The 12,500-nt window shown below is 36.7% G+C and overlaps 1 protein-coding gene across 50 annotated transcripts in view; it reads right to left on the bottom strand.

Annotated features, from left to right (window-relative positions):
* Positions 1–12,500, bottom strand: part of LOC136825405 (uncharacterized) — a 979,501-nt gene that overhangs the window by 445,955 nt on the left and 521,046 nt on the right. The window contains exon 1 of one of the 50 annotated variants that reach the window (XM_067081769.1): positions 107–140. The exons of the other annotated variants lie outside the window; for them this stretch is intronic. The gene's annotated coding sequence lies outside the window, so the exon portion shown is untranslated. Of the gene's footprint in view, positions 1–106; positions 141–12,500 lie in introns of those variants that run through there. 50 annotated transcript variants of the gene reach the window in all.

Here is a 12,500-nt window from a genome sequence, read left to right on the forward strand (position 1 = left end):
TCTCTCACTCTCTCTCTCTCTATTTTCTTTCTTTTCTCTCGAGTCTGTCGCCAGAATGGGCCACAAAACAAGCGAATAAGGGGACCACAGGCTAGACCACACTTACACCCCCGCAACCAAACCCAGACTGAGGAGACCCACAAGTCCACAACACTGACACGCACAAGTGATGGGTGTGTACGTGTGTACGTGTGTGTGTGCGTGTTGCTGTGTACGTGTGTTCGTGTGCGTGTGTGTCTGTTTGTGTTTAATCACTGTTGGGAAAGGACAGCTACGTGTATGAGTATCATATTGAATCGTCGTTGGGAGACGATGTCAACACACGTGTTTGTGCGTGAGTATACATTTCAGTGTATGTGTATCTATATTCATGAGTGTATGTTGAATGTTTGTGTATGTTTGTGTACGTGTGTGTGTTTGTATTCAATCACTGTTGGGAGAGGATACCTACGTGTATGAGTATTATACTGTATAATTATTAAGAAAGGATTTCAACACACTTGTGTTTGAGTATACATTTCAGTGTATGTGTATCTATATTCATGGGTATGTGTTGAATGTTTGTGTACGTTTTATACGCTGTTTGTATGTATGTGTGTGTATGTGTCTGTTTGTATTTGATCACTACTGGGAAAGGATATTAATACACGTGTATGAGTTTGTGCGCGTGATTATACATACTCATTATCGGAAATGACGTCACAGCATATGTGTATGGTTATTCATGGGTGTATGTTGAATGTTGGAGTAAGTCTGGAGTAAGTTTCTTGTGTCTTTTGGGAGCCTTTACAGTCTATGTGTGTATTTACGTGTATGTGTAAGGTGTACAATTTCACCTGTGTATATGTATGTGTATTCATACACTCATACATTTGCACGTGTTAGTTATACACGTGTTCGTACACTCGCGTGTGTATTACATTCGTACACACGAGTGTATGTTTATGTGTAAGTAGGCAAACTCATCTCAGGCCCCTGGGAGGAGGGGGGGAGGGGGTTAGCAGGACTAGGTAGGGGGAGGGGGTAGGAGGACCCTGGGGAGAAGGTAGGAAAACCGTGGGGGGGAAGGGAGAGGGTAGGAGGACCCAGGGAAGTGGATAGGAAGATTCAGGATGGGGGGGTTAGGAGAACCCAGGAAGGGGGTAAGAAGCCCCAGGGAGGGGGAGGGGAACCCAGGGAGGTAATAAAGAGGACCCAGGGGAGGGTAGGAGGACCCTGGGAGGGGAGGGGGAGGGGGTAGGATGCCACAGGGAGGAGGTGGTTACGTCTATACATCCTGCTTGCTCTGATCAGCGACCAACCAAAGCTGCAGGACTTTTAATAGGATTTATTTACCCATAACGGCAGGATATAATCCCAAAGGGCATCTGGGGGGCGACGAAGGATACGTCTCTCATCCCTACATATGACCCTGTGGTCGAGAGTGGCATGGCTTGTGACGTCACAGAATGAATGAAACTTTTAACGGGTGTCCGGACACGCAAAGACTTACGTTGGGAGTTTCATTCATAAGATTCGGTGTTGTGAATCTGCTATTATTACTGTTACCATTATTAGTATTATTTTTATTATTATTATTAGTAGTAGTAGAAGTTGTAGTAGTTTATTACAGCCATGGGAGCTGCTCTTATAGAGAGAACATTAGTTACCATGAGAGGAAAAATCCTTTTTATAAGCATGCCCCAAATGGGGGGTGGGCATACCAATGCCCTTAACCAGCCCAGACCTGAAAATACAAACAGATGAAGAGGAAATATAAAATGTTATTTAATTCAATATCATATATATATATATATATATATATATATATATATATATATATTATATATATATATATATATATATATATATATATATATATATATATATATATATATATATACTATATATATATTACTATATATCAATAACCTATATATATATGACTTCTCAGTTACTCGGTTTTAGTAGCGCCAGTTTTAGTCAAAATCAATCAATATCACAGTTCCTCAGTCACTCATTTACTGTCTTTCGGGCCTCACTGTGACCAATGACCGCTCGCATCCAACACCTATCGTCTCTGGAAAGTTACAATTTACAATGACCAGTTACATTGTTTGACCTTAATACAATTATGAAATCGCTTACCTAACACCTATAATGAAATGTGCGCCCACGCCTCATTGTAACCACTGACCCAGTTTATGCCAAAGTTACAGCAATTCTGACCCTGTTCACACGACACAGTGCTGTATGCATAATTGCTGTTCTGATTCGTACATAATAGTTAATTTATTCTCCCTACGCAATAGCTGTTCTCATAGACCTGTATAACTGTAGATATTCTGTTTACAAAACAGTCACAGATTCGGCGAACAGCAGCAGCAATTTGCTGTAAATGTTCCGCGTTGCAGAACTCCTCAGTTCCAGAGGTTCTTTATTCCTCACACAGTTGGACAGTGGAACAGTCGCCCAGAGGATGTCGTGCAGTTGGAACTTCAGAAGTTCAAGCGAAGATGCAGCGCATTACTACCTTAATGCAATTCAACTTGAATTTTAATATTTTTCTTACATTTTTATTTATTTATTAATTTGTTGATTTATGTTTTTTTTAATAATTGGTCTCTTTGAATATTTCCAGTTCCATTCTGTTACTTCTTTCGAATGAACACCATCATATTCTTCGGAAGCTTGAATTTCAAGTCAATGGCCCCTGTGGTGGGCTTGTTCCATACGAATGGGGTTCATATCCTGAATAATAATAATAATAATAATAATAATAATAATAATAATAATAATAATAATAATAATAATAATAAGTTAGAGACTTCGTCCTACATCAGATTTATTCTAATGACGTGGCTACCTAAATATTTACTCTGAAGATCTGCCTATCTCGTTGGCATGCTGTTGGCAAGTGTGCATAATAGCTATTATGAAAATGGGGTTATTCATCATTATTCATCACGTATTCTGATGTAACTACATAATACCTTTTAGCACGCTGTGCCTTAGTAAATGTTTTTATTCATACTGCAAATCAGGATTGATGGTCAGGTAAAAATCTTACGGATATTGGTTGATGTATCTGTAGAACTAGTCTTCTTCTTCTTGCTAAGTCTATTGGGTTCTCGTTGGCTTAAGCAACAGATTGTGCATCTGGTGGTTAGTCGACAGTATTGGGTCGCAGCTGGGATAGAGAGAGGGTTGAGGTAATAACCTCATTGTCTCCCCTACAAATATATATATGCATATATATATGTGTGTGTGTGTGTGTGTGTGTGAATGTATATATTTGCCGAGAACCAGATTGTTAACGACCTCTGGAGTTATTCTATTCTAAGAAAAAAGCATACATTATATACACACACACATATATATATACATATATAAATATAAATTTATATATACAGTACATATATATATTATACGTATGTGTGTTTGTCTGTAACTTTTTTAATGTTATTTTTTTATTGTCATTTCACTTTGTTATTCTCTTTTAAAATAATAAAATAATAATAATAATAAGAGGCATTAGTAATAAAAAATCTCTTCACTCTCTTACTTATCTCTTTATCTCTCCAACACGAGACCAACGGAGTGATCTCACCGACGGATGAGAATCAATTTGATAAAAGTCTATATAACCTTCCCCTAAACTCTTGGGGGGAGGTTAATATTCGCCATGGTGGTGAGGTGGGGGTGGGGAGTGGATGGAAGGGTGTTCAAGAGATGAGATCAATTTGTACAAGCGGGCGCGCTCGAGGGCGTGCGGGGTTGCGGGCGGAAGGGACTTCGTATTGGGAGAAGAAAAGTGGGCGGTTTGAGATTGGCTGGGAGTGATAAGGAGAGAAGGATCTCATTGGTTGAAATGGACAAAAAAAAAAAAAAAAAAATCAGGAACTGTTAACTGTTTTATTTAACTGTCACAATACTACTGTATCTCTTTGGAAGCAGGTCCGAAATGGTACCTGTAAACCTCTATCCGAAAGCATTTCCTATACACAAAAAGATTGAGAGAATATATCTGTTTGCGATTTTAGATATGTACCATAAATGAAAAAGTCTCACCACAAACAAAAACATGAAATAATTCTCAAGAAAACATCAAAGAAAAAATATTTTTCACAAACACAGAAAATGATAATTCCTCACAAACAACAGCACAAACAAATGCATAAGTCTCCAGAAAGCACCAAATAAAAAAAAATTTTCACAAACAGCCTTGAAAACATCATCACAAACAAACGCTTTAAAAAAAAAGGCATCACGCACAAACAACCAGCGACGAACATCTCCTATCCACAAACAGATTAAAATAATGTTTGTGACTCCAAATATATGCTATGGATAACCTCTTTCTCACCGCAAACAAACACACCAAATTAGTCTCGTGAAAGCAACAAAGAAAAAAAATATTTTTCACAAACACAGCAATAATAAAAAACTCTCACAAACAACCGCTTGAAAAAAAAAAAAAAAAAGGCAATCAAGCACAAACAACCGGCGGCGAAAAACAAAAAATTGAAAGTTTGCACAGACAACACAGGAAGATAAAAGACCCACCCCACCCCACCCCCTCCCTCTTTCCCCCCCCCCTACCCCGTGGCCCCTCCCCCAAAATGTCGTCATCCACAAGAAAGGCGAAATCGGAGAACTCTATTTAATCAAGGATTTGAAATATAATGGTTCCTCGATCGTAGCCGCCAGAGAATCCTTCCATGTCATTCGGTTATTTACGGAACCAAGAGACATCTGTGTGATTAAGGGATAAAGAGAGACTGGGTTGCTCGTGCTTTGCGCATGCGCAGGGGTCGAGATTCATGTTGACAGTCATTAAGTCTTTTAAAAATTGTATTGTATGTCGGAGTGAGATTCACATTGACAGACATTAAGTTTTTTTTTTCAAAATTATGTTTTATACTGGGTTGAAATTCATGTTTAAAGACATTAATTTTTTAAAAATTATTTTATTTTGGGTTGAGATTCATACTGACAGCCATTAAAAATATATATATCCTTACAGACATTAAGTTTTTGAAATTTACATTTTATGCAGGGGTGAGATTCATACTGACAGTCATTAAGTCTTTTAAAAATTATATTTTATGTTGGGTTGAAACTCACATTGACAGACATTAAGTTTCCTAAAAATATCTTTCAATAATGGGATTAAATACAAACAAGTAAAAAATCGAGTTTTCGATACAGCGTATAATCAGAGCCACCAAAAATAGATCTATCTTTCGGCGGTCTCGGTATAATACTGTATGAGCCGCGGCCCATGAAACTTTTAACCACGGCCTGGTGGTGGCCTGTCCTATATCGTTGTCAGAAGCACGACTATGGCTAACTTTAACCTTAAATCAAATAAAAGCTATTAAAGCTAGAGGGCTGCAATTTGGTATGTTTGATGATTGGAGGGTGGATGATCAAAAGTTAAGTATACCTTAGTTTTACCAGACCACTGAGCTGATTAACAGCTCTCCTAGGGCTGGCCCGAAGGATTAGACTTATTTTACGTGGCTAAGAACCAATTGGTTACTTAGCAACGGGAACTACAGCTTATTGTGGAATCCGAACCACAGTGCAGCGAGAAATGAATTTCTATCACCAGAAATAAATTCCTCTAACTCTTCATCAGCCGGCCGCGGGAATTGAACTCCGGCCCATCGAGTGACAGTCTGAAGATCAACATACCAATTGGCAGCCCTCTAGCCTCAGTAGTGTTTAAGATCTGAGGGCGGGCAGAAAAAAGTTCGGACAGGAAAAGTGCGGACGAACAGACAAAGCCGGCACAATAGTTTTCTTTTACAGAAAACTAAGAGAGGAAATTTACGAATGGCTCACTAGGTTAATCTCACTGAAAATGCAAAACAAAGCTTGCCACTTCTTATGAATATATGAATAAATTTACCTAAAACAAATATGCTACGATAACTTGAAAGCACCTTTTCTTGCCCAGAACCGAAGACTACAAAATCCCAGGAATGAATGAAGTATGAGCGGTAACAATAACCAGAGTAATAGGTAAAGATGTAAGTGTAACAATAAACAGAGTAATAGGTAAAGATGTAAGTGAAGTAATAGGTAAAGTAAAAGATACAGAAAGAAGTAAAGTAATAGGTAAAGTAATAAGTAAACTACTTGGTAAAGTAACAAGTAACAGGTAAAGATAGGTAAAGTAATAAGTAAAGCAACAGGTAAAGTAACAAGTAAAGTAATAGGTAAAGTAATAAATAGAGTAACAGGCAGAGCATTAGGCAAAGTAACAAGAAGAGTAATAAATAAAGTAATAAATAAAGTAAGAGGTCAAGTAATAAGAGATATACAGTATACCAAAGTGCCCAAGGCCATTTGTGGCTCTCGGAAATCCTAGACCCATACCGCCCCTACCGTGCGATTCGAATTTCGCACTTGCTTCCCTATTCAGTCGTTGCAATGTACTTTTACGTAGCGTTTGAATGTTCGTGCTGTTCATTATGGTGTGTATACATACATACATACAGTGCATACACACGCATACATATACTTACACAATATATATAAATTTATATATGTATGTACATAATATACAAAATATAGGCTACAATATGTAGTGTAAGTATGTATATGTGTGTGTATATATATGTATGTATGTATATATATATATATATATATATATATATATATATATATATATATATATATATATATGTATAAGGTTCTCAGCTAGCCTCTAGGGATGAGGTTGCAAGCCCCATACCCTTTTCTTGACCTCTGCTGACACTAATACCCACTCACATTTGGGTCAGTGGACAGAATAAATCATGATCTCTCTCTCTCTCTACACACGCACGAGGAGAGAGAGAGAGAGAGAGAGAGAGAGAGAGAGAGAGAGAGAGAGAGAGAGAGGCCAAAATTAACCACGAATCACCATATGAAAGGATGCCAATCAAATTCTCAATGCCGGACACAATGAGTTGGGAGTTACTCATTTAAGATTCTCTCCCGATGGAACTTGGAGCAAAGATTGGTATGTGGGTGGGGAGGGGGGGAGGAGGGGAGGGGAGGGGGGAGGGAAGGAGATTTAGGGGTTGGGGAAGAGGGGCGAGGGGATAAGATCTCGGCTTATAACTTCCTCAGTGTCTCAGAGAGAGAGAGAGAGAGAGAGAGAGAGAGAGAGAGAGAGAGAGAGAGAGAGAGAGAAGCTATGAGAAAGGAAGTTCACAAGGAATTGGGAGGAGGAAGTTGAATCGATAACTTCAGTTGGGGAGGGTTAACATAACCGAGACGGGGCAATTTGGCCCAAACACAATCGTGTTCCTCCAAGAGAAGGGAAGTTCAAGGCCAACAATCCAACCTTTTGAAAGAACGAGGCTAAATGAGTCAGGAAATACAGAGGAAGCAGCGAATTCCAAAATCCGGAATTCAAAATCTGGAATTCAAAATCTGGAATTCAAAGGTACTGTATAATACAAGGTTAAATAATTAATAAATCAACATATGACTACACCAGTCAATAAAAACTTTACACATATCAATATGGAAATATGGAATAGATACATTTAAGTAATTAATCAGATATTCATTCATTGCATTAATTCAGTTAATTAAACATTAAATTCAGTCAAATTTTTCGAAATAATCACTGCAGATATTTCGAAATATAATTACATTGTATAAACACATTACTCCGATAAATTCACCAACAGCATTTCCTAAACAACCCAACCAAACAACTTAAAAAAAAACAGTATGCCTCAGTAGATTAATTTAAAACCATTAACCAAATGAACTGATCAACAACAACAAAGAAAAATAATTCAGTATAGAAAAAAACATACACCAAGGAGTGAAGGCTTCGTGGAGAAAAATTATAACTTTGAAAAATTGTAGTGTTTCTCAGTAGAATTATAATTAAAGGAATACATTAATCAAACTAATTGATTTAAGATATAAAAAGAAAATAATTCAAAATAAAAAAGAAAATATTTCAACATGAAAAGAAAATATGCCACTGTGAGTGAAGCCTTCCTGAGTCCTCTCCCGAGCGAAGTGAACAAAGTAGTAAGGTCTTAATCTCCTGACAAAGAAATATAGGTATCTTCTCTCTCTCTCTCTCTCTCTCTCTCTCTCTCTCTCTCTCTCTCTCTCTCTCTTTCTTTAGAGGAAAGCGTGAGGGAATGTTGAACAGAAGGATTGGTGGGTGACCTTATATCGAATTCGAGACTCTGAACTTAGAATTGACTTAGGTTCGTCTTAAAATTGACTTAGGTTCGACTTTCAGAGATGTTAGATGAGGTACGGTGGGAAAGGGAATGGTGGGGGTGGGGTGGAAGTGTGGGCTGGTGGAGGGGAGGGGTGGTGGCGCTTATTTCTGTCAAAATTGTTTGGAAAAAACTTTGTTTGAATAGAATGGGTGATGAACTTTATTGTATTTTTTGCTGTATCTTCTTTAACTAATAATAATAATAATAATAATAATAATAATAATAATAATAATAATAATAATAATAATAATCTTGTTTTAATAGAACATGCGATGAAGCTTAATTTTAATTGCATTCATCACTATGTCATCTATAAGTTTTTATTACAATTTTATAACTCACCTACAATAGTAATTTTTTATAATAATAATAATAATAATAATAATAATAATAATAATAATAATAATAATAATAACAAACCTTCCTAGGAACAAAATATTCAAACGTACGAAGCGAAAAAAATTAAAATGTCGATGAAAGCAAAAATAAAAAAAAAACTATATAAATAACAACCAACTAAAAATAATGGTATGCCACACATCCAAATAACGCTTACTTGAAAAAATGTATCTATTCTTTCTTCAAAAGAATATGAAAACACGCAGTACATCATAAAACCGTCGACATCATAATATTCTTAGCAACATAATCACGTTAACTTAACACGGAACAAAACAATAAGAACTAAAATGCATGTCAAGTAAATGGGATATTCGCCCTTACGTCTGATGTGGTTATTCTCCGATTGCTGTTGTAAACTTTACGATGGCTCCGAGGCGCCCATAAATATTAAAAAATAAAATCATAAACAAACGGATGGTGACCTGGGGTTACTTTCGAGTCGTTGGGATGAATGATGAATTAATGGTAAATATGAATAATATATAATCATGGGCGTGAGTGAGTAAATAGTTATGGTTAGATAATGAAGGAATGGGGTGATAATTTTTTTTTTATAATTTCACAATTTTAATATTTCAAAATTGTAATTACAGCTACAAATACATAGGGTTTTTGCAAAATGTAGAGCATTCTTACGAAATCTAAATGAGAATTTACCACAAAATAAAACGTCCTTTGAAAATGAAACTTGAACCTTCAAAATGAAACGCTTCACTACAAAATAGAAGTAGTCTTTCAAAATGAAACGCTGCTCTTCAAAAAGAAACGCTTCCACTTAAAATGGAACGCGTCCATTTAAGTCGAAACGTTTCTCTTCAAAATGAAACAGGTGTTATTAAAAGAAAAAAACTTCTCTTCAAACTGAAACATGCCTTAACAAAATGGTCAAGCAATACAAAAATGAAACACGACTTTTCAAACAGAAACACTTTTTTAGTTTTCTGTAAAAGAAAGCTATTGTGCTAGCTTAATCTGTCCGTCCGCACTTTTTCCGTCCGTACTTTTTCTGTCCGCACATTTTTCTGTCGGCACTTTTTTCTGTCCGCCCTCAAATCTTAAAAACTACTGAGGCTAGAGAGCTGCAAATTGGTATATTGATCATCCACCCTCCAATCATCAAACATCCCAAATTGCAGCCCTCTAGCCTCGGTAATTTTCATTTTATTTAAGGTTAAAGTTAGCCATAATCGTGCGTCTGGCCACGATATAGGCCAGACCACCACCGAGCCGTGATTAAAGTTTTACGGCCCGCGGCTCATACAGCATTATACCGAGACCACCGAAAGGTAGATCCATTTTCGGTGGCCTTGATTACACGCTATAGCGGCTGTACAGAAAACTCGATTGAGCCGAATCCCTCCATAAGAACCAGACGTTGCATGAGCTGAACTGAGAAGGAAATTCAATCACGTGAAGAGGAGGCAGCAGCGTTGCAATTATTGCAGGTCATGTTGATGTCCGTGCTTTCCTTTCGTCTTTTTAATGCTTTTATCATTTTCCATTTTTCACCTTTTGCTTTTCCATATATTTTGTTTTCTCATATTGCACAAAAATGTTGTTTGCAAGTTGTTTTGCTAGTTCACAAGCGCAATAATAAATTTTTGTTTGGCATAATAATAATAATAATAATAATAATAATAATAATAATAATAATAATAATAATAAATTATATATGTGTGTATATATACGCATACACATGTGTTTTTCATGTGTATATACATATATATGTGTTTCTGTTTGTAAAGAAATAAGAATATTACACCCAATTCAACGACTTTCTTATCGCAAGCAAAATAACCAGTCGCGAAAATATTTTCTTCCCTGAACAATTGTCCCACGGGAGAACAAACATTTTCTTCCCCTGAACAATTGTCCCACGAGGGAACAAACGCCAGATATAACGCAAACCAGTCAATCCTTTCTCCTGAATAAAAGAATAAGTCAACAATCCAGATCGCATAACGAAACGAGGGAATTGTGGGTCGACGCGCCTGGATAAACACCAGTCGTGCGCATGCGCGCGAATCGCACGCAGTCGAACGCAATGGGACTTGCGAAGAGCAAGTATGTATATTATAATATTTTTCACTTTCATTTCTCAGGTAATTTTGGGTTCGTTTTGTGAGTCACTGAAGATGCTAAGGTCTGTTGCAAGTTTTGGTGAAAATTTGGTGGTTTCATAATTGAGCCCCATACAGGTGTGTGTGTGTGTGTGTATTATTATTATTATCATTATTATTCAGAACAATGATACACAGCAAGAAAAAACACAAACACACATACACACAAACACACGTCGAATACACTTACACAGACAAAAATATAAACAAAAACACTGAAATGTTTACACATTCAACAATAAAGAAGCGACTTATATGCAGCCACAATAATAACAAAATATGAAAAAAAAAAACACGGGAAAAAGTCATGCAAATTATACCCACAAAAGGAAAAAAAACACTGACAGAGAAAAAAATATTTACCCAAGCGCATACACAAACAGACACAAGCACACTAAACCTAGACAGTAGCACTATAAAAAAAATATACGTATAAATGAAAAATGAAAAATGAAAAATAAAAAAAAGCTTGGGTAAAAATGAAAAGAACAAAAAAAAAAATAAGCGGTAAATGCACAGAGCAAACAGGATGACACAAAAATTGAGGCGCGGAAAAACCTTCACTTAGGTAAAAATATTAATGACGTAACCTCCGTCATCTCACGATTCATGGTTGAAGGGAATTGAAGGCCAGGAGTTGAAAAAATAATAATAAAAAACAAAAGAAAAAAGTTGATTACGAAGAATTGAAGAAGCAGGTTTTAAGTAATACAAGCAATACGATAAAAATTAAGTCTGTATTACAACGCCAAGTAAAATATTAAATTCTAAAGTAAAATAATCTAGAGATTTTGAAAAAGTGAAGAGATCCCTTCCCACTGAACCAGCTTGTCCTTCATGGGTCTCCTTCCATTCAAAAAAGATAAAATTAAACGAAATATGAAAATCTACAGGCAATTAGTGCACTGCATGTTGGATGTTGCGTCTAGATCTGCATTCATCTTCATTTAACATGGCTTTACAATGCATTGAATAAAATTCCCTAAAAGTACACAAACAGCGCAAGTAAGGTGGAGGACTGTCACCAACTTGGCGTTGGACTTCGCAACGTTGGCACCGCAATTTTCGTGGGTCCTCATCGTACCAAAAGAAATAATGCACGAGAGCAAATGCAAGGCCTTGTTTATTTCCTTCATTTGGAGTAGGTTTTAGATAATTGATTAGATTTTTTGATAACAAGTAAAAAATGCGCCGAATTTTCTTCGGCGCAATCGAGTTTTCTGTACAGCCGCTGCAGTGTATAATTAAGGCCCCCGAAAATAGATCTATTTTTCGGTGGTCTCGGTATAATGCTGTATGAGCCGCGGCTCATGAAACTTTAACCACGGACCGGTGGTGGCCTATCCTATATCGTTGTCAGAAGCATGATCATGGCTAACTTTAACCTTAAATAAAATGTAAACTACTGAGGCTAGAGGGCTGCAGTTTGGTATGTTTGAGGATTGGAGGGTGGATGATCAACATATCAATTTGCAGCCCTCTAGCCTCAATAGCTTTTAAGATCTGAGGGCGGACAGAAAAAGTGCGGACGGACAGACAAAGCCAGCACAATAGTTTTCTTTTACAGAAAACTGAAAACTGGCGTTACAACGACGAAGGTCATCATAAACCATAGTGGAATTAAAAGATTTTGTAATCATGAAAAATATTCAAGATCCTGAAAGGTCTGAAAATGCAGTGGGTATTGTTTGACATTAAGGAATAAAATAGACAAAGTTAAATTGATTTTTCCTTGCAAAGGATGAAA

The sequence above is a fragment of the Macrobrachium rosenbergii genome, chromosome 37, assembly GCF_040412425.1.
Source record: "Macrobrachium rosenbergii isolate ZJJX-2024 chromosome 37, ASM4041242v1, whole genome shotgun sequence".
NCBI classification, from domain to species: domain Eukaryota; kingdom Metazoa; phylum Arthropoda; class Malacostraca; order Decapoda; family Palaemonidae; genus Macrobrachium; species Macrobrachium rosenbergii.